General features: G+C 36.9%; 1 protein-coding gene across 2 annotated transcripts in view; it reads right to left on the bottom strand.

The window, feature by feature from the left end:
• Syt1 (synaptotagmin 1) overlaps positions 1 to 23,550 on the bottom strand; it is a 381,145-nt gene that overhangs the window by 222,539 nt on the left and 135,056 nt on the right. The gene's annotated exons all lie outside the window — the stretch shown is intronic.

Below are 23,550 nucleotides of genomic sequence, written 5' to 3'. Positions count from 1 at the left end.
AGATCTTTGCTCATAAAGAAAACTGTGTTTTCAGGGGAGATGACAGAGCTGGTTGAGTGAAGAAAGAAGATATAACAACACTTCTGTAACAGCAAAACATTCTCCAGGGACAAAAATTCTACAAGATAAAACACATCAGTACCTAATGTGCCATAGGCTTGCATTTAAGCCTAAATGGTGAAGGGTTTTTAAAGAATCAGTTACAGTCCTCACATTTTTTTTTAAATGGACATTAATGGAAACCTAGGACCAACTTAAAAGAACAGACATGCGTAGCTTTTCTAGAAGTCCAGTCACTAATAAATAAGGAACTTGGTAAGATGGAACCAACATGCAATCATGAACATTTTAAAAATTTTTAAAAAGGATTGTATTTTATTCATAATTATGTGACATGTCTACGGGAATGTACACATGAGTGCAGGTCCCTAGGAGACAAGAAGAGGGCAAGAGTTCCTCTGTAACCGGAGATACATGTGGTATTAAGTGCCTGAGGTGGGTACTGGGATCCAAACTTGGGTCATCTGTAAGAGCAGTAGGCACATTTAAATGCTGAGCCATCTCTCCTATGCCCAAACATGGACATTTTCAGATCAGCTCTATACAGTGTCATTTTACATCTTTAGCCTTTGTTGACTGTAAACAGTTGTTACTATGATTTTCTATAATTTATTAAAATTTTCATGTGCAAGTATGTTTGTTTGCATGTGTGTACTCACATATGTGGGTACATGTGGAGTTCAGGGTTCAGCCTTGATTCTCTTCCACAGTAATTGTTCTCACTTTTAAGACAAGAGTAATCACCAGACTCTTGTCCTTTCCAGTTAGGCCAGGCATGCTGGCCTTGAGCCCTGGACTTCCACCCATCTCCACCTCCATAGAGCTAGTATTACAAGTGAGAATCATTTACAATAGGATTTCCTAGACAACCAATCTGGAGAATTTGAAATGCCAAGTGATAGATGAAGAGTAAACAAAGAGGTATTTAATTTCCTTTTAGTATTCCTCCGACAACTATAATTTGTCACTTAAATAAGTTACTCATCATAAGCATGGAGGTTGACTTCTGGGAAGCACAGTAATCCAAAATTCACAGATGTCTAAAGATGCTGTCTTGGTATCAGGAGTACATGCTCCTGGGTATAGCCAAGAGCTCCTTAAGCAGCTACTGACCAAGATGGCATTGCACAGTGAGGAACCTGCTCTAGGAACCCCCTCTTTGAGAGATAATATTTTTACTTATGAGTGGTGAATAGGTGACACAGTTTTATTTCAGGAAAGAAGCAAAATTCTGAGACAGAACACTACTCAGAGGAATGCTTAGCCTCTACAACTAACAGAGATATATTACTTTTCTAGTTACCAGTCTTTTCCAATTGCATCTAAAATACACAGAACTGTGCATCTAAAGAGAGAGGAACCCTGGAGAAGAGGGGGAGGAAGGATGACAGGAGGCAGAAGAGTTGAGACTACCTGGAGAACACAACCTATAGAATCAACTGAATAGGACTCATAGGGGATCACAGGAACTGGAGGCAACCATGGCCTACATGGGTCTGTGGTAGGCCTTCTTCATACATCTTCTGTTTGTTCAGCTTGGGGCATTTGTGAGACTCCTGATATGGGCCTGGGGGTATCTCTGACTCTTTCTTGCCTATTCATGTGACCCTGTTCCTTCTACTGGGTTGCTTTGTCCAGCCTTGATATGAGGGTTTGTGTCTAGTCTTACTGTAACTTGTTACGCCTGCTCAGTTGATATCCCTGGATGGCCTGCTCCTTTCTAGGATGCATGGATATGGGACAATGGAGGTGTGTGTCTATGGTGGAGTGTGGGTGAGCACTCTTTTAATGCATCACACAGTTCAGCCTCTGAAAGTTTAAATGACTTATGTTTACCTCACTAGTAAAGATATGTAGTCCCTCTGGGGGGTTCTATCCTTCCCACATTCATAGTTGGCCAAACAGTCACATTAGTAGGATAATAATACAGTGATTTTGTTTGGCACTTAAAAGAAAAATATGAGTGAATTTTTGACCAATAGCAGTTTCCCTGTTTTTTTCTGTATACAATAAAATACTAATAATGGTTAGCATGATAAATTTCTTCTTATTATTTATAAATGAATAATAGTTCATTGTCTATTTCATAGGAAGACATCAACAATACTGGGGACATACTGAACCAGGAAGGTAAAAATGTAGACTATATTTCTTCGCTTTGGGAGATTTGATGCCTCTGATGGTTCCAGAAGGTGGCTAAAAAAATGTTGGTTGACTCAGACTGTGATGTTGTCCCACTGAGAGCTACTGAGGCCACAACCACACTGGAAGGGAATTATAATTTGTGATTGTGCTTGTGCTTCATGCTATGAGATTTTAAAAACGAAGTTGTTTCCTATAATTATGCCCAGCAGGCATGGAACTTACTACCTCAGAGCTTGCTCAGAAACTTTAGCAAGCAATGATTGACCCTTGAGAACAGCCAAGAAAACAAACAGAAGGCACAACTCTCAACTGAACATTTGCTTACAAAAAATAAAGATCAGAAGGAAAAGCTTGAAAGGGTAGTCAGAGGAGAAGTGTGGCTTGTGCTCTTTCTTCTAGAGAATCCAGGAAGGAACAAAGCCATGTGTGCCCCTTGGTTCAGAGCACCATGTCTTTCTGTGTAGAAAGTAGTTGTTGCATTACAGGATGCTCAGTGGCATTTCTATATGACAGCAGCACTTCCTCCTCATGAGGTTTGGAAGTCAAAAAATGTTTTCATATATTGCCAAATATCCCCTGGGGACCTTACTCCTGGTAGATAACTTTACCCTTGGCAGTTATGCAGTTATGAACCAGTTCTTACTGGAGGCAAATGCCTTCCTCTCTGTATAACTTAATGTGCTTTTAGAAATCTGGAACATCTATTCAATAGTACATTATGGCAAAAAGAGCATATATTAGTCACACACACTCTAAAATCTTATCCAGTTTCAGTTACTCAGCTTAAATGGTCATCTTCCAGGAGGCATTTTCCTGCATTATGGAGTCCTTGATACTGAGAAGACTAATTTGCAGATACTATATATTTCTTGATTTAGGACATAGTTGGGTAATTAGGTATTTACGAAGTTTCAAACTACAGTAATATATTTGCTCTTCAGTCTGAATTTTAATTACCAAGTCATATCAGAAAGTGATAAATACCACACAAAGCTGATATTATTGTGTAAGTAAAATACTTTACTATTAAAAATTCTAAGACATTTAAAACTGGAGAAATACAATGGATTCTAATTAGAAGTAACATGATTACTAAAGCCACAAATAAGGGCATTTTAGACACAGTAATATGATGCATTTTGCTTTGAGTTTTCAGATTAAAGGATTTTTTTCCCAGCATAAATACTCCAGGAAGTGTTGACATTTATGTCTTTTAAATTGCAATCAGTTAAAAAATTCTGTTACGCTAAGCATTAGCTTGGGGAACCCAGTCCTAGTGCTGAAGGAGAGCTGGACCTATCTGTGTCTGTACTTCTTCTGTTTCTATTCTCAGAATTTGGGCCTCAGGCTCTGAAATGTGTCATGATATTTTCACCTATCAGGAGATACTGCCTCATATATTGTCCTTCAACTTGGTCGCCTGAGAACCACCCAAATAACATTCATGAAGCTGTTTCAGGGAATGTCTACCTTAGGAGTTGAAGTAAAGGTAGTGAGAAAGAGGATCTAGGAAGAAAGCATCAGGAAGGGCACATTATTAAAATCATGGGACAGAAGTTTAAATAAAGACCACCCAATTCTAACACATATTACAGAGAGTTTAAGGAGGAGGAACAGAAAAAAAAGACTATTGGATTTAGAGGTAAAAGATCACCAGACAGTCTTTAAAAATATATGTGTATACATACATAGAAAGTATTTAAAATATATATTCTTAAAGACTTTTTTTAAAAATCAGTTTTATCTAATGGAAGTTAGATTACAAGGGAATGAGTAGTCTTTCGAAGGCTCTTTTACAATAGCCCTTTTCAGGATCTGCAAGTGAAAGGACAAAGACAAAGCAATAGCTCCATTCTATCAGACAGGAAAAACAGGTTCACAGGAGAGACCTACAAACATGTGCAGACAAAGAGAAACTGCCAGAAGATTAAAAAATTACACACTCAAAAGAAGGTGACTCATGGAGCACATCTCCAAGAGGAGACGAATGTCAAGGGGGGTGGGAAACTAGAAGAAGGAAATAGGGTTGCCAGGGGAGAGCACCAGCAGCATTGTTGGGAACACAGGTGCAGCGTTTGTACTATTCCTGTTCTGTAACTGAAAATCAAGGTCATCAACTGAAAGGAAAAGTGATAGGAACCTTTGGTGATCTTCATTACCTACATTCTGGAGTGGGGTCTTGTGAGTAGCAGTGAAAGCTCACTGGTGTCCGATGCGGGGGCTCTACAGTGATTCCAGTCCCTTGACCTGGGTGGCCAAACTGAACTATTTGGAGAATGACACCACAGAAACAGGCATGGAGTATATGAATTATTTACACTGATATTAAAAGTCTAAATATGTGTGTGGAAAAAATGAAATGTAAAGAGCAAAGAGGGCCTTAGAAGACTCATAAAGGAGAGGAGATTGAGTTTTGAAAGCAGCAGATGTACTATATAGATAAAAATAAAAGTGTAATATATATTTAATCATACTTTTACCATCAGTATCTGTGCCCTGTTAATACGATCCATAAAGGTCAGTCTCCAAGACTTATTTCAACTCCACAATTTCCATCATATGAATTTTTGTATATTGCATTTTGATTGGTCTAAGAGAAATAGACATAATAAGCACTAAAGTTTCCCAGTATTTCATGTATTCATGCTTGTTTCACTCCCCAGTCCTGCTGTGTTTCTAAAATGGCACTATCCTGTCTAAAACTCTACTGAGTACATGCCTTCTACAGTATAAAACAACAAACACAATGCAAATGGGTTCATAATATTTGGGATAGGGACTTGATGCAAAAATTTCAGAGGGTTGAGGAAATTTTTATGGAGCCATAAATTAGAGGACTCTAAAAACATAAAACCAGAATAAATGCTTAATCTCTCTGCAATGATAGGGGTCTGCTTCAAGATTCATTGTTAAGTTTAACATCTTTAGTGGTTCAGAATCTAAGGGAAGGAAATGGTAATGAAAAATCTTAAAATGATGTTATAGATTTGTTATTAGCAGTGGTATTGATACAGACATTCTAAAACTTTCTTTTGTGGATTCTAGGATATAGTAAATGGTAAAGTATGTCCATGCTATTAGAGGCCATTCTTTTCACAGTGGGAGATGACGTGTGTAGCTAAGCTGAGGAAATAGGAACATTCTGTGATACTGGCTTTATGTTGGGAGTATAAGTAAGAACTCATTATAAAAGTCTAACATCTTGTTAGTTAAAGAAGTCTGAGTGCTCGTGAGAGGGCAGAGTCAAGACAATTGTTGTGATAACATGAGCACCTGAGTTTGGACCTCCTAGGTAATGTCTGTGGTGTCTGTGACCCTTGCTTTAAGGGCAAGGGAGCTCAGAGTTTTTCTAGTTCAATTGGTGATCTTTGAGTTCACTCACAGCGCATGGTTCAAAAATAAGGTGGACAGTATTAGACACTGTTGGTTACTGCCAAGGTATGTGTGCCACTATTATAGAAAGTCGTGTACTTTTTTGCTATGAGATTGTCTCTCCTAGTATTGTCAGAAGCTACACTCAAAGTCTCACCAATAGGGCTGCCTAAATATGAGCCATTAAAGACAAATACCAATAGATATGCCAAAATGAACCAAGGAAAAATCATCTCAGACTGAACCTACACAGAGAACTACAGGCAAATAATGATTACTGAAAGGGGCAAGAAATAGTCTTCCATAGAGAAGAAATCAACAATTGGTTATCTGATACCAAATGGTCAGCCCCAAAACCATACATATAAATAACATTAGACAGTCCGAGCATGTTATATTTAGGAATGTATATATGAATATAAATATACATATATGTACCTAATAAAGTGAAAAAAGTCATGAATTTGAAAGAGAGCAAGGAGGGGTATTTGGGATGGTTTGGAGGGAGGAAAGGGAATAGGGAAATGATGTAAATTTATTATAATTTCAAAAAGAAATGAAAAAAATCACCGACTGTAGTGACAGCCCCCCCCCAGGCCTTTAGGAACAGTGTCAGTCTTGGCTTTTCTGGAGGGTTTTGATTTATGTTTATGTCTACTGATAGTTAGCCAAGGGTCCTTCTGGTTTCAGCAAGGGTAAAATATTTAGTGATGTCACAAACCAGTGATGTTAAAGATAATAAAATTGTCCCTACTTTCACTTTTCTTCCATAGAAAATAATTAAAATAGATAACTCATAAAGCTATTTACCATGTGAGTTCAAATTTGTGGCAAGAGAAAGTTACCTTGTCCAAAGTTTGAGTGCCTCAAACAGGATTTTTTCTAAAATGACTTTAAGATACGTGTTCTTAGGAGACATGGCAAACTTATAAGCTTTCCTTCTATAAATATTTCAATGGATGGTCTCCTTTCTAATGGTATTTAGATTTATGCTACTATCTTGGTAGCCACGTTAAAGTCCCTTGGTTGTCCTTGCCAAGATGACCTTACAGACAATCTGAGAGCAAATGTAAGTCAAATTAAAAGTATTTATTGCTCTATTACTATAGTGATGAGAATCCCATGAAGGATAAAATCCAGAACACCAATAAAATCATGGCAGCAAATATCCATTAGTCTCCTCTGATCAGCCAGGCCTGTGTCGCAGATGTTATCTTCATTGTGTTTCTATTAGGGCTAAAATTGAGTACAGTGTAAGCCCTATTATTTCATGGTTCCTTATTGCATTAATTTCGATAGAAGACAGGCTAAATCATGTTTTTCAGCGCATAACATATATAGAAAACAAGCTGGGTATAACTCCATTAGCTTAGATGTGAAGAGCGAATCAAATCTCTCATCTGTGAGTTTTGCAGAAAAATAAAACACTTTCCTTGGAAGCTTGTGAAACTTTGATGGATATTCACCGTGAACGCATTCTTAAAGAGCAAGAGGACGCTCCCATACAATAACCAAAGCAACCACTGGAGGGCATCATGGCTACATGAGGCAATATCAGCAAGCCCTTGTGTCTGTCTCTTAAAAAACTTCCACGGTGTTAGCAGCACGTTCCGATAGGATGCTGCCAATACCCATTCCTAATTACACATGCTGAAGCGATTCAGCTTTTCATCATCCCAAAGTGAAGAGGTAATGACATCGGGAGGACCGAAGACGATTAAATCAAGCCACCTTTCGTATTGTCAGCAGTTCCCTGGAGCCACCCCCTGAAACCATCGTGTTCTTGCTCCATGCTACAGACAGATACTCTTTGCTTTTCCCCCTACCTATATTGATCTTGCTTCCCAGGCTTCTTATGTTATTATAGTTGCCCTAACATACTGTCAGTACCTTGCCTTTGATTACACATTGTAATGAATCCTCAAATCTTTCCTTGAAATGTTTTGTTCCATTTCTGTATGAGGCCACATAGAACAAGTCACAAAACTGTTACTCACTATTATTTGCAGATAATCAGAAGCATTTCCTTGGGCCACTTGCTTTGTCTATCCTTATGCTATTAGGTTGTCATCACTGACTTCTAGGATGGCTCACGCTGTACTCTTCTAGAACCCTCAGAGTCTTCAAGATTCACTGATGGCTCTTGGAATTTGTCCTTTAAAAATCACTTTTTCTACTTTAATGATACAACTTCTGTGGTTTGGGTTTCATTCTATGTTCCATATCATATACTGTGACGATGTCTTTACTATGCTTATCCTATAGCATCTGTTTTCTCCTTCTCCCTGCAAACCCCTTTAGTGTTTTTCTCAGTCTCTATTCGTCTTAGTGATGACACAAATGTCAGACACCATGCCTGAATGCTACCACATTCTGTCATGGTATGCTATCATCATAGAACACCAAGTCAGTTTCAACATGAGGACACATACTCCCTAATTGTAAACACTTGGTCATGTCTGTCTTATTCTTGGTTCTGAAATATCATAAAGAAAGCCTTAAATTATACTAAGTTTGTTAAAAATTCACTCCAGCATCACCCTGACCCTCTCTGATGCTTGCAAAACTTCCAGTTATCTTTCCCAGACTTTCCACCAGGGGCTGTATGGCCTCCCCATCCTTTCATCTCACCGGTCTTAGCTTGCATTCCTCTTCTATGCCTCTCTTAAGTTCCATCTCCTTTGGGAAGTATTTTCTTTTCATTTTAACCACCTGGGATCTTTCTCTTTGAACAGCATGCATGGTGTCTATTTTAGAACGGGAAAACTTTCTCTCGTCACATCTAACCAAGAAAAGCGGGGATTTCCACTCTACTCTCTAAGGGAACAAAAGGAGTGTTTCTCACAGCTTTTAGGCTGCTTTCTTCCATGCAGCCTCCGCAGAACAGAAATGGCTGCTGGATAGGAGAATTTGGAAAAGGGAATTGAATTTGCTTGCTCAGAAATTTCTGTTCCTTCCTTTATCTGCTTGTTTACAGCGAGGCTACAAGCTCCTTTTCACTGGATGTATAGTCTGGTTACAGAGGAGATCTTCTGTCCATTTAGGGCAACATTCCCAGTCTGAACTGCAACGTCAATTCAAAGAACCTCCCTAGGGTTATACATATAGGTTCGTAATGTAATCAATTAGCTCCAAGAAACCACTGTGTTCAACCTTGATTTACATTTCAATTGGTCCTGGGCTCTGTATAAAAAGACAGAGATGCTCTGAACCAAGCATCTGAGATTCCAAGTTTGGATGCCTTCCAGGCTGCACTCTTTTGTACTTTGGGAATCTTTCTTACCAGAAACAAATCTCCTTCTTCCTCTTTCTGAGGTCAGGGGACTTTGTTGGACTACATCATAGGGTAAAGTTCCAGACTGAGCTTTCAGTGTTCTTGTCAAATACTCCAAATATTTCCAAGAGGAAATGTCAAATGATAAGCAAGAAACTTTCATACCTTATAATTAAAAGTGTTTAAGACTGTTTACAAATTACACACTTGACAATTTGCTTTGGATGTTTCTGTTTCTATAGTATCTTGTTTATTATTACACAGATAGAAAAAGAATTGTATGACTGTAGGAGTAAAAAAAATTTAAGGTATCTTAAAACAAATGATTTCTTCAAACTTAGAACGTGCAACGATATCTATCTTTTATTTACCAATTGCAATATGCCAGACACAATTACAGCTCACTCAGCATACTGTTATTTAATCCTTCATTGAAATAGGGAAGGAGATGAGGAGATTCAGATTGACAAGTCAGACCCATCACTTCATATCACACAGTTAGCATGAAGTAGAGTCGGGTTCAGACACTCCAACTCCACAGCCCAAGATTTGATTTTTTTTTTTTTTTTGGTTTTTCGAGACAGGGTTTCTCTGTATTGCTTTGGAGGATGTCCTGTAACTCTCTCTGTAGACCAGGCTGGCCTCGAACTCACAGAGATCTGCCTGCCTCTGCCTCCCGAGTGCTGGGATTAAAGGCGTGGGCCACCAACACCCGGCTTTGAATATATTTTTTTTTTTTATGAGACAGGGTTTCTCTGTATTGTTTTGGAGGCTGTCGGTCCAGCCCGGCCTCGAACTCACAGAGATCCGCCTGTCTCTGCCTCCCGAGTGCTGGAGTGCTGGGATTAAAGGCGTGCGCCACCACCGCCTGGCTTTGAATGTATTTTTTTTAACCCAACTCCTCTTTTAAAAATCAAGTCTTTGACCAATTAAGCCTTTCCCAATGAATGACAGAATCCTGGGAGGAAATGTAATGAATAGGAAATTCCTTGAATAGTCTGTTTGACCTACATACAACATGTATATGCAATCCAAATGTTGCTGGTCTACTGCTGCTATTTCACAGCAGCAAAGATGGGAATTCTTATGAATTTCTCTGCTCCAGAAACAATTAACCTGACTCACAGGGACTCAGAGTCTGAACCAACAACCAGGGCGCCTGCATGGGACTGACCTAGGCCCTCTGCATATATGTGATTGTTGTGCAGATTAGTCTGCTTGTGGGACTCCGAACAGTGGGAGTAAGGGCTATCCTTAGTGCTTTGACTGGGAACCTGTTCCTCACACTGTATTGCTTTTCCCAGCCTAAATCCAAAGGGGATGTGCTTAGTCTTATTGCAACTTGATATACCCTGCTTTGTTGATATTCATGGGAGGTTACCCCTTTCTGAACAGAAATAGCAGAGTGGATTGAGAGGGGGTAGTGAGGAGAGGCGGGGGTGGGAGGAGAGTAGGGAGGGAAAATGTGGTAGGGATGTAAAATAAATAATAAATAAAGAGGAAAAATGATTGCTGTGCTCACATCAGTCTTCTTGGGAGTCTATGTGGCACACTGTAACCGGTGCCCTTTCAGGTTTAGCTGTAGTCAGAGTTGGTCCCACAGGCCAAATCTACTCACAGCTTTTGCATGTGAAATTTGAAGCTTTATTGATTTCATCTTCTCTCAGAGATGTTAAAATTCTGTTCACTAAATGATATTCACTAAACTTAAATCATTTGGTTCACAGGTTCATATGATAATCATGTTACTCAATAGGACAGAATTTATTTTTCTCTACTCGGGTTCTTATAGTCTCCATAGATTTTAATACATCTTCATGCCATTTATATTTTACAATTCTGGAAGTGAAGGACATACTCTGTAGGAGTTCTGCAGTGCTCAGGAGTACATATAATATTCATTATAAAATCTGGCACACTGATGGATGCTTTACCAACTCTTATTATGTGAACTCTGGGTGCCATTAAAAAAGATCATGAGAACTAGATGAAAACACAAGGTATTGGCTTGCATCAATGGGTTAAGATCTGTAAAGAATTCTAAAAGCATTTTTTTAAGAGAAAGACATTTGCGAGTGGAGAAAATCACAGACTTCCTGCTGTCCCCTGATTTATCTCTAATTTCACTGGAATTCTCATTTCAAAGTATCTACATTGTTGAAAACCCATTTAATTTTCCATCCACAAAAGCATGGAACTGGTGATTGCTGCAAACAGGGAAGATTGCTGCTCAAGTATTAAAGATGCTCTGAAAAGAATATTGAAAACTTTTAGGATGAGGAACTAATGGCCCAAAAGGATACGAGAAAGCTATTTGAAAACCTGACTGTTGATGAGTATCTCTGAGGATTTCTTAAGTGAGAAAATGTTATCTGCTAATTAAACCAAACCTATAGATAATTACCCTTTCATTTCATTTTATCTTATACACATTTAGCATACAATGGTAGGTTATGACCTTAAAAGTTGCATTCTTGAGATACTCATTTTGATTACATACAAGTACACATAGTTCTGAGGACAAAGCTCTTGCTGAAAACACTGTTTCCAATAAAAAGTCCTTAGGAAATTTATTATTTTCTAACTGTAACAACTACCTTCCCTTATCTATTCAGTGACAATATGAGAAAACCTTGAAATTTAAATTTAAAACTGAAATGTGAGTGACCTCTCCTCTGTAAATATTTATGATTCTTTGGGAGGAACTACCAATTTTCTATAAGGAAGAAGGAAGTGCATTGTTAGGTGTTTCATCTTTGTTATGGATGTGCCACTCCTTGTATTAAGGATAGGGATGACTGACTTACAACTGACTGATAAATTGCTAATTGTTCTATGTCCCACACATGTTCCTGGAATGATTTTGGTCATTTATTCCTTATGACATCGAGTCCTTACCTACTGAATTAGAAGTTTTCCTCTCAGATGTGCAAATGGGGATTATTGAAAACTGCTACTCAGCAAAGCTGGGTGGGTCACCTAAATTTCTTTTCCTTTTCTTCTAAAAGAATCATTGGAAAACCAAGAAGCTAAGGGTATATGTATTTGTTAGATCACATCATAGTTTATTCTTGATTTAAAAAATTGATTTCAACTTGTTGGCTTACTTAGGAAAAAATAACTATAAGTACTTTGCTTAAATTGCATTTAAACTTATTTTTTAAATGATCAAACCATGTTAAAGATAGTAAGTTTATTAATAATTACATAGCCTTGTAAAAGGCACTCAATATTCACTTTATGTTCCTTTTTACCATTAAAATTTATGTTTCTAAAATATATAAACTTATTGAAGGAGAAAAAAATCTTGTATGTTCCTGAGGCTTGAGAATACATTTCAACTATATTAGATAAACATACACACACATAATTTTCTCTCTCAATGCACTAGACAATGTTTTGATGCAATTTATTTCTTTTGAAAAATTAACTTATTTTACACTCTGACTGTAGTTCCCCTCTCCCCTCTCCTCCCATTCCTTCCCCCTCATCTCCCTGCTGTCCCCTTCAATCTACTCCTCTGTTTCTGTTCAGAAAGGAGCAAGCCTCCCATGGGTATCAATAAACCATGGCATATCAGGCTACAGTAAGACTAAGCACCCTGCCCCCTTGTGTAGGCTGGGTAAGGCAACCCAGGATGAGGAATAGGTTCCCACAAGTCAGACAAAGCATTAGGAACATCCCTTACTCCCATTGTTCAGGAGTCCCACAAATAGACCAAACTATATGTCATGTATATGCAGAGGGCTTAGGTCCCTGGTTGTTGGTTCATACTCTGTGAGTTCCTATGGGCCAGGTTAGTTGTTCTGTGGGTTTTCTTGTGATGTCCTTGACCCCTGTGACTCCTACAATTCTCCCTCTTTCTCTTCTGCAGTGTTCCCCAAGCCAGCTTTCATCAGTTTTTTAATGCAATTTATTCTTAATAGACAAGATATAAACATATACACGATATATGCAATAGTATTTCATTTTTAAGGTTGCTATGACATTCTTTTCTGTTTTTTCCTCTCATAGCAGTTATACATCCAAAGTAACCCCCACTTTTTACTGAACTCTCAAAAGGCTCAAGCCCAGCACTTTATCTACCATTTCACTGAACCCACCTTAGGAACACAGCAGTTATACATTAAGTATTCATCAGACGGAATCATTTTAGTTGTTCTCCATCTCTTCTGAAGATGCATTTCACTTACTTACATTTAGTTTTTGTAAATAAATTATTTTTACCAAACTATATTTAATAAGTATCCCTCAAAGAATGTTGTATTAGTTTTACAACTCACTATTTACTGAACAGTTCCACTCTGCTTTGAAATGATTTACAAAACAGAACTGTGGTAGAAATTATGAAGCCCATTTTACATGTTAAAAAATGACACACAGAGGAATTGAACTCTAATTATTAGTTTAGGACAAGGTTCCCAATCCTAGCATTTTAAAACTTAGCTCAAGAGTCTATCTAGTATGCAATAGTATTTTTTTGGGGGGGGCAGGGGAGGGTTGAGACAGGGTTTCTCTGTGGCTCCGGAGGCTGTCCTGGAACTAGCTCTTGTAGACCAGACTGGTCTCAAACTCACAGAGATCTGCCTGCTGGGATTAAAGGTGTGAGCCAACCACTGCCCGGCACAATAGTATGTTTAAAGCCTTTCCCTAGCATTGAACCATCAGTGGCACAGCATTTAGGGAGGTTTCCTAATCATAGTCTCAACTGACTCCACATGATCTAAGGAAGTATGTATTTTTATACAAGTTTTGATGTCTACCTCCTACAACTCAGGGTGTAAAGCTATTTTTGATGTTATTGAATGATTATTAGGGCAGTTTATCACAAAAATGGCATGAAATTTTTATTTAAAGAAATGCCCTAGAAGGCTTTTGAACATCTGCATCTGTATAGACTTTGAAGTCACTCACTTCCAGTTTGCATTTATATTGTCTCATATTCACCACTAATATGTTCTATTATAATTATCTATGCAGGACTGATCAAAACTGAAATAAAAAATCAATAGACCAAACTCATTACAGACTGTGACAACTGGTATGTATTTCAAAATTGTAAGTTGCTTTCTCAAAAACTATATTAAAAAGATGATTTCAAAAGCAGTTCTCTGATGTCTTAAAGCATATACAAAGATAAGATTCATTATTCATAGAAACTCTTTCATATTTACGCATAATAAAATCCTGGAAAAATATGTTGAAGAATTCGGTATATAATCCAACATTAGTTATTGTCTTCACCTTGTCTTTTTTATTAGAAAATATCAGAGTGCTTCATTTTAATACCATAATGTCTTGTAGAAAAGGGCAAGTAATTAAACTAAGAGAAAGCAAAAAAAAAAAAGGATAAATTTCATAGGTAGATAAGTAGAGTTTGGGTAAGAAAATTTCCTATTAGTCTTTAAAAAGGAAAGTGCATTATAGTGCTCAATCTATTGTGTATGCTTAATACACATTGTTAGAAACAATGGAGAAGGTCAAAGGTTCAGATCAATTTTATTCACTCAGAAGCTTCTAGAACAGACTAGCAAAAAAGATTAAGATGTGTTCCATGAATTGAAAAGAGCACATTAACACTTGCTTGTTTAGAGATGGGAGTCAGGTCCTCAAATAGCAAGGGCTTGATGATAAAAGCTCTCGAGTTATTATAAGGGTAAATAATTATTCCAAATTAGCATTTTTTATTGCAATCAAGATAAAATTTCTAGTCATGGAGGGAAGGATAACTTTTCACAGAAACACATTTTAATAGAAGCGTCTTCACAATGATTCATCAAATAAAAGCAGCAACTATGTCTTCCTTTAAAAAAACCTTAGAAATTTCAGAATAATTTTAGAGAACAAAATCTTCCCATTACTCCTCTAAATCAGAGTTGGGTTGATGCCCAGACCACAAAAAGCATTTTTTGTGAAGAATCCTCTTATGCTACAAATATATAATAAATGTGGCCATTGAAATAACATATAACTATATAATTAATCAACAGAGACTTTTTCTAACTGTTCAATTACAACTTTTAGTCATAAAAGACATAGAATAAGCAGAGTTAAAATTGTTTCTAAAGATAAATGTGATAACGAATGTTACCCAGAGCAAACGTCCTTTAAATGAGTTTAGCTGGTATTTGGCTTAGGAAAGTTATATTTTAAAACTCAATGGAATGTCCTTGAGCAACAATTTCAAAGATGATGAAATTAAAAAGGAAACATTGTTGTTGTGAGAATTAAAAAAGAAACTCTTTATTGTGCATTTCTACTTCCTAAAGGATTGTGTACAAGACTCTACTGTGTCTACCTCTTATCAAAATGGTGCCCAACTCCCTCACAAAGAGTAATGCTAGTGGCAAGGTCATTCTCTGGGGACATGCCATTAAACCTCCTTCAGTAGATATGTGCATATCATTCATGATTCCTTCCATATCACCATCTCCCTCTATACATTTGTGATTTCTTAGTAATCAAGCATATGCTTGGAATATTTCTTGACCCGCTTAAAATAAATTCAAGTGAAATTTATTCAATTGCCAAGTAAATGGTCATGCCCAAATGCATGCTTCTTTAGATGTCCTCCCATGAGAAATATCTTGCTGATTCCAAGACAAAACAGAAGACTCAAGAGAGATTGCAGCCATTGAAATAGGGTAATTACTACTGATTTCTCTCAAGTATGCTTTCCCTGGGAGACTCCAAAGGAGGTAAAGAGAGACAGCTCTTTTCTTTCAGTCATATCTGGTTTATAACTGCTTAGAGTTCATTTTTGGACAATTAACAAGCAGATTGTTAGTCATGCATATACACTTTTTAACTTAGTAAGGCACAACTTTTCATGATTTTTTAAAAATGAAAAATGAGCAATGAATACACTCTAGATGAATTAAGAGTTGGGAGAACAATGTAAAGGCAAAAAGAAAATAGTTAAAAAATTCCAAATTGTCCATAAATGCTAAGTGAACCTCTGTGACAGTGTCTTGAAACCACAGAAATTCATTGTGTCCACATTTCTTAATTATATTCTTAAAAGTTACAATTGATTTGATATTGTTCTTATGGCAATAACATGTCTTTGCCATTTTATGCTACTTATCTTTCTTTTTCTGTGTAATGAAAAAGAAACTGTAGAATTAAGAAGGGATATAACACACACACACACATGTATGACATAAACAACTGGTTCATGTTGTAAATGTACCACAACACCACAGTGGTCAAGTTCACATTTCTTTTTCACTCAATATTTTACTGACAATCTGATTGAACAAATGAAGGTTGGGCATTAAGCCCACACCAACAGAATGTTTAAAGACATAAAAGTGTTTGAAAAAGTATTCCTCAAGATTGAAAAATTTTAAATTACAGGCTTAGTGGTAGACTATGCAAATTCTACTATAAGTTGGATATCTTATTGCCTAATGTAGTATTTTTTTATATCACAAAACACAAAGTTCTTTCTTTAGTAATTGTGCCTCTGTACGATAGGTAATTTATTTGACTAAATCAAAACAGGACCAGCTGACCTGCCTATGACGGGAACAACAGCTAAAAGCAGGGTTTTAAGTATAGTTAGACTCACAGGAAAAATTGACTCTGACTGGTAATGTGTCGTCTCAAGTTCTTTCAGACTGAGTTCCTCCAATGAGCATGCATAATAAAAGTTATTTGAGTATAGTTGTTGAGAAATGTGGGCTGTGGCCTGTATCAAGTTCATGACATAGTGCTTGGCGCATAGTAAGCCTTTAGGTAGCATGAACTCTGGCCGTCAGTGACTCAGCTTGCATAGTGGCCAGGAAAGAAATCATGAGAGCAATGCTTGCACAAGCCAAATACATCTCACAGGTATATTTTAGTTCTTTTAAGCAGAGGAATAGGAGAGAATGTTAAGTCATGAACAAACATATATAAAAATATCAGCTAGGTTTTTAATGGCCAACATGAAAAATTGAGGAAGTCTCAAAGGCTATTCTGGATAACAGCAGACAAAGCCAGAGAACTTGTTACCTCTCACGTATAAAAGGTGCACCACTGAGTGAGGAGTGTCTCTGTAAGTACAAAAATGATTCAGACAAATGCAAATAATGCCCTGGACTTGTGGAGGCGGTGGCAGATGTAGTGTTCCTTGGCTAATGTAATATTCTGAGGATGGAACAGTTCTGTTTTGGACCACTGAAAATTATGCATCAAAAGATCTGAATTCTCATGAGCATTTGATGCATCATCCACAGAATGAGTGGTACATCCTTTACCTCCAGAGTTGTGGAAAAGAAGTTTGAAAACAGCCTAAAATGTCACTAATGGGACCAATAAGTAAAAAATTAAGAGGAAAACTATAAAGTTTTGTGTTTATTTTTATGACAAGAAGGCTTTAATTCAGTATTATATATATACAAGATTTATTTGAGCACAGAATGTGAAAAAAACAGCTATTTTTATGGATGAAATCATGTTAAGCACCAATGAAATCGCATAAATGCTAAAGAGAAAAATCTAGTTTGCTTCATGAATAATCATTATCAGTCTACTGAGTTCTGAAGTAGTCAAGTAGAAGCTACTAGATATGGTTAGTGGTAGTTGTCATAAGAACTTTGGCAGCACAGTTTCTGTTTGAGAGAGTGCAGTTTTTAAGTTAAGCAAAAGAAACACTAGGGAAAATTTGAAAACATACATCTTGAGGGTATAAGGCAGAAACAATGTCATCAGAACTACAGGCTACCTGATGTTAACATGTAGCATTTATAAACTAGAGTGTTTCTTTTGCTGTCAGTGTGTTCACAGTGTGAATTAAACCAGTAACCAAAGGCTTCAATAAACATTTTTAACTTCCTAGTTTCCTGTATGAAGTCTAATGATCAGAAATATAGAACTTTGACAGACTGTTACCTTCCCATACTTGGATCCAATCTTTCCTATTTCCTGTTATTACAGCATGGGATACAAGGGTCTGTTGCTTTTACTACTGCTTAACTTTTTACTAGGATATCGAATTATTTCTTGTTTCCTTGTCATAATTAAAAGGGAATAAACAGTACAAGATGGATAAGGCTATATGCTTGTCTTACGAAAACATACTTCATTTTTGCAGAATTGAAGATTATATCTTTATAGGTAAAAAAGTTTATCAACATCTAGCATACAATTCTAGATGCCTGGAGGGACAGGCCTAGCTTAAACAAATCACATATATATATATATATATATATATATATATATATATACATGTTTGTAATTTGTTTCATCATTTGGGTTTGCTTCAAGTTTCTGTAAGGAAGTTAAGAACAACGTATGGAAATTACAGCAAGTCAAGCTTTGTGTGCTGGTCATGCATTATAAGCCAAGAAGATTTTTAACCAAGAGCCATAAGTTCAGAGTTCCACTTTGACACTTGCAAATTCTGTGACCCTAGGGTGGTGAGGTTGTCAGATCTTCCTCAGTTATAAACAAGAGGTTTGAATATGTAGTATGCAGTTACTTGTTAAGTATTAAAAACATCCGATACAACTGCCTTATGCATATTGTCACTGAGTATATCATGTCTTAGTTTCTCATAAATAGTTCTACTTTGTCTAAGTCAGAACTACCTCTTCCATCTAAATAAAACTGACTAAGTTTCTACACTTGAGCTACTTTATATTTTTCTCATGGAAGTCTTTCATGCTGCAGATTCACTCATTTGCTATGAGTAGATGACTTTCAAATTTATTTTATGTCTCAGAGGCACTTTTTAGCATAACACATCTACAGCTGAATGCTTACTCATTTCAGCCTAACTACCAGGCCATAACCTTAGTCCCTGCTCTCTGTGGGAGATGGAGTTCAAGACTACATATACTATTTTCTTCTATGTATACATACTTAACTATGATAAGGTTTATCATGAATTTGGTACAGTAAGGAATTATCAACAAAGTAACAATAACAAGTGTAATAATACGCAGTCTAGTAATCAACCTGATAATGTACAGTAACAAAATGTGTATGGGCTTGCTCATGGCATTATATTCATTGATTTTTTTTGCCATTTTACGAGATAGTAAAGGCTTATGTGAAGAAGGGAAGTGATATAAAAGATGGAATTGAAGCATTCTGCAAGGGCACCAACCACTATTTAATTAAGGAGTTACTTGAACACAGCAGTATGATACCCTGGTAGTTGATCACACAACTGATACAGGGGTGTGACCAACAGGTAGGTAGCATCCAATATCTACATGGGGAACAAAGGGTAAAAGAGTATGAATTGTGAGATTCCATAGTTTAAACTTTCAATTCTCTTTTCTGGAATCTTGGATGTAGCATTTTTGCACCACAGTGTTTAAATTCTCATTTAAATTCTATTTTGTTAGTGCTTTTCATATGATAATTTGAAATAAACACTGACACTGATTCTCTGTGACCTTCTTTCTGCATTAGTGGGACTGCCACAGAGTTTCTTCTATTACTCCAAGGATTATCAATGATCAATACTTTCAAAATTGCCTCACAATATGTTTTGAATCAACACCATTTCATTTTTTTTTATTTCCTACTTATCAAGTCAACATCACCTCACAAGACAAACTTGAGTGTTGGCTATATGCACTTTTCATTCCTGTCTTTGTCTTCTGAAAGCTCTCTCTCTCTCTCTCTCTCTCTCTCTCTCTCTCTCTCTCTCTCTCTCTCTCTCTCTCTCTCTCTCTCTGCAACACAACTAAGTTCCATAATTGCATTTCCTAACTATCTTATATTCATTACCCTTTCTTCCCCTCAATCACTACTGGCAACTTTCCCCAGCTTCTCCCTTGTTCTCAATCATTATCTTTTCAATTAATTTATGTTCTAATTTACTCAGTGACTGGAGCCAGTGATTCATTTTACCTTTGCCTGAGTTATTATAAACTATAACTCATGAGATCTGAGATGAATTTACTATTACCTTCTTAACATTTATGAAATTGGAATGCATATTATGATAGATTGCACTTAAATGGGAGGATTTTTTATTTCTTAGTGTTTCTTCAAGTAAAGCACCTGATAGTTTATGATGCCATGGATATCTTTGATGAAATGCCCTAATACTTCCTTGAACTTGTAGCCGTCCTTTATGTCTCTGATTCTTTTGCCTCACAATGCTCCCTGTGTCAGTACTCATTACAGATAATTCTGAGTATAAGTTTGCATAATCCATAATTCATGTTATTCATTTCACTTTCCCCATCATCCCAGCCAAATCTGTCATTCTCCACTCTTACCCACTATTTACCTCTATTTACCTACTTTCCTGTCCCTATTTATTTGCAAGACCAAAATAAAAGACCCTTATGGGAGCACACATAGTCCTTCCTAATCTACTCCTAATGGAAATTTTCTGCCTTTCATTTCTCCCATATACCTTAAATATCATTTTAATAAATGTTATCAAGTCACCCTGAACAAACTGTCATGCCCCAGGACATGTTATAAGATTTGCTTTGAAAGATGCCTTTGATCAAATTCAATCTATCTTTTAGAGTTCACTTCTAATATCATCTCTCAGAAGCATTTCTTGATTCCTATGAGAGAGCCATCTTTCTACATTTTTATTGCATGAGCATCAAAACATGGATTTAGGAGGGAAAAATCTGAGTCTGTGCTAATAAATTTGAAAGTGACTTAACCTCTCTGGGCCAAGTCTTTCCACAATATGGACACATTTTGCTCTTTCTTTGTATCTTTAACCCTCAATATAATTTTTGATATATAGGTATTCACTGGATAAATACTGCCAGTAAGTCAGCATTGAATCATAGCTTTAAACTGTCATACATCAAAATGAGTAAATTGTTTTGTCAGGTTCTATGTATACAAAGAGTTAAATATATTTCTGTTTCACTGAAAGTGGGGGAATTTCTTGCTAACTTCTACTTCAAAAAGTAAGACTTAAAATAATGGTAGCCCTGGGGTTGATTCTGTGTAGTTATTTTGATTTTTTTAAACCTCACATCAGTCTCTTTTTATTTTTTTTAATTGCCTAAAGGAGCATGACCCAGTGTCACAGCTTTAGCTAGCTGCATCAAAGCAAAGAAGGAACGAAGGTCGTGCCAATGGTATATGGTGATTTTTAAAGGTCTGTGCTGAAATGTTCCCCCACAACATGCTTCAAACAGTTCAACTTGTCTGGTGAATGAACTTGCTGACATTAGACAGGACAGGACCATACAGACAGTGGGTTACAGAGGTGGCAGCAGAAAATGTGGGACCAAGAGCCATAGTCAGGTAAAGGTTAAATTCTTCTTCTCTTTCTTATATCTTACCTTCACATTGCAATTCCCTCCTTGTGCTTTCTCTTTCCTTTTTCCTGAAGGTGAAGCCGTAGGAACCTCCTATCTGTGATAGTGCGAGGCAAGTTGTGATAACTGCCAATAATGCTTATCCAATGGGACACTTTTGTAGACTGGGCCCACTGAGTCTATCTAACCAGAAATTTAAGCTAAGTTTGATGAACCCATTGACTGCAATAGACTGAACAGTCTGCATCTTTCAAGTCATTTATGGTAAGCCCAGACTCTGGAGGGTAGATTTCCTTAAAACATTAATTAATCTATGTAAGAAACGATTCGTGGGAGTAGCACCCGCTGACCTTCCCTGATGTATTGGGGTCACAGGACTGTGAGCATTGGTCATGCCTTTCCATAGATAAAGCTACATCAGTGACACTTTCCGTTGTACCTTCTTATTAAGAGAGGTTATATTGAATCCTTTTATTTTCTGAAAGGAGGAATTGTGGTGTCTGTCTTATCTGAGGTTGTTCTTAGCATAAGGTCTCACATGCACTTATGATGTACTTGGCTTGCAATCTCTGATGTGGTACCACACTGATCAAATCAAGTGGGTGGAAACACACTTCTGGGAAGATAAGAGATTGAGGGCATTACAAAAATGGACTCACCATAAAAAATTGGCCAGAAAATATTTCTTCAATTTTACTGAATAAAAGTAAATCTAGATATTTCTAGTTGTGTAAGGATGCATTAATAGAGTTATTTACTCTAATAGGCAGTCTATTCTGATAAATAGAGTGTAATTAAAAACACTACCCTGTAAATCTAGGGCACTATAATTTATTCATTGACTTTAAACAAAACATGCAGAGTTGACTTGGAACCAAGATGAAAATAAAGTTTTAATTTGTTTTAAAAGAATATAATGCCAACAAAAAATGTGAAGTAGGTTTTATTATTGACATTCCAGAGACAACTGAGTGTCAAATTTGATACTGGAGAGCAGGATTCTAGGGAGCACCTATCTTTCCTGAAATTTTAATTAATAGAGATGAAAACTCACTTCAATATGGAAAGGCAGATGCTAGCTCATCTATCCAGACAGCCCATTCTAATGCTTTATTACATCCATCATAAAATGTTATTTTTTTAAAAAATATCTTCCAATTGTGTGATTTGTTTTCATCTCTTGTATTTTGCTCTGTGATGACTATGGACATGTTCTTTAGCAAGATAGTACACGTACTAAACAGTTTCATTTTCCCATTAACTTGATATAACTAAACCTTCAGTTTTTAAATATGCCTCTTTAATTTAGCCAAATAGTCACCTTTAGTTTTAGTTGCTCATCAGATGCACAGTGTAAGAGTTCAGGAGTTGTAAGGAGGTGCTCTGGCCATCTCCCTGTCTCACAGGTGAGTAGACGATTTCCCGGCTCTCTTGTCAGTTTCTTATGGATCAGTGGCTTTCAACTTTCCTAATGTTGCAACCCTTTAATACAGTCCCTCATGTTGTGGTGACCCCAACCACAAAAATAATTTCATTGCTACTTCATCGCCATATTTTTGCTACTATTACGAATTGTAATGGGATATGAGATATGTGACCTCTATGAAAAGGTCATTCAATCCTCAAAGGGGTCACGATCCATAGGTTGAGATCCACTGTTGTGGCTATACTTAGTAAAGACTATTTCTAACAAAGCTCATAATATGCAGCCAGGGACAAGAAAGGAGGCAGCCGTATTTGCCACAGGTGGTGGCATGTACACCCCACCATCTAAGCTCATGGGCTGCACTTGCTGAAGTGTCCTCACTCACTCTCCTGTGAACTGTGATGCATTTTGCCTTCAGTGTCTCTTCCTAAAAGTGGTGCAAAATCTCTACTCATGGCCACTAAACTTGTTTAGGTGCCAAGGTCCACAATGGTAATGTTTTCTGAACACTTCTCAGGTATTTTCCCATGTCCCACTCATGGATGTGGATCACCAACTTCTGAATCAAACAAACATCATGGTCTCCTTCCTGGCTAACCAGCAGTGCCATGAAGAATGGACTCCAGGCCAAACACATTTATCTTCTGGTCCCCAAATATGTTAGTTGTGCAGCTTTGTTAAAGCATTTCTCTTCTCTGTCCCTCAGACCTTTAATTTGTGGAATGAAGAAAATGTACTTGGGCCATTGAAGTGTTTTGAGAACTCAATAAGATCTTACCTCAATTCTCAGAACAATGTGGGGAACACACAATATCTCACATAACATTGAACTATTTTAAAATAATAATTGTTCTTTGTTTTATTCCTATCATTTCTCAAATCTTGGGATGTCTTCTGAGACTTTTAACCCATCTTGGAGTGTTGTAACTTTGATTTACTCCATATACACTGAATTCACAGACAGCTATTAACAAAATCTCATAAGCTTGGAATCAATTTTATGCTCCTGGTATGGTAGTAGTTGAAGGCTG

Source organism: Mesocricetus auratus, unplaced genomic scaffold (genome assembly GCF_017639785.1).
Source record: "Mesocricetus auratus isolate SY011 unplaced genomic scaffold, BCM_Maur_2.0 Super-Scaffold_100011, whole genome shotgun sequence".
In the NCBI taxonomy this organism is placed as follows: Eukaryota; Metazoa; Chordata; class Mammalia; order Rodentia; family Cricetidae; genus Mesocricetus; species Mesocricetus auratus.
The sequence above is the reverse complement of the archived record's forward strand: the minus strand, read 5'-3'. Positions and strand labels throughout refer to the sequence as shown.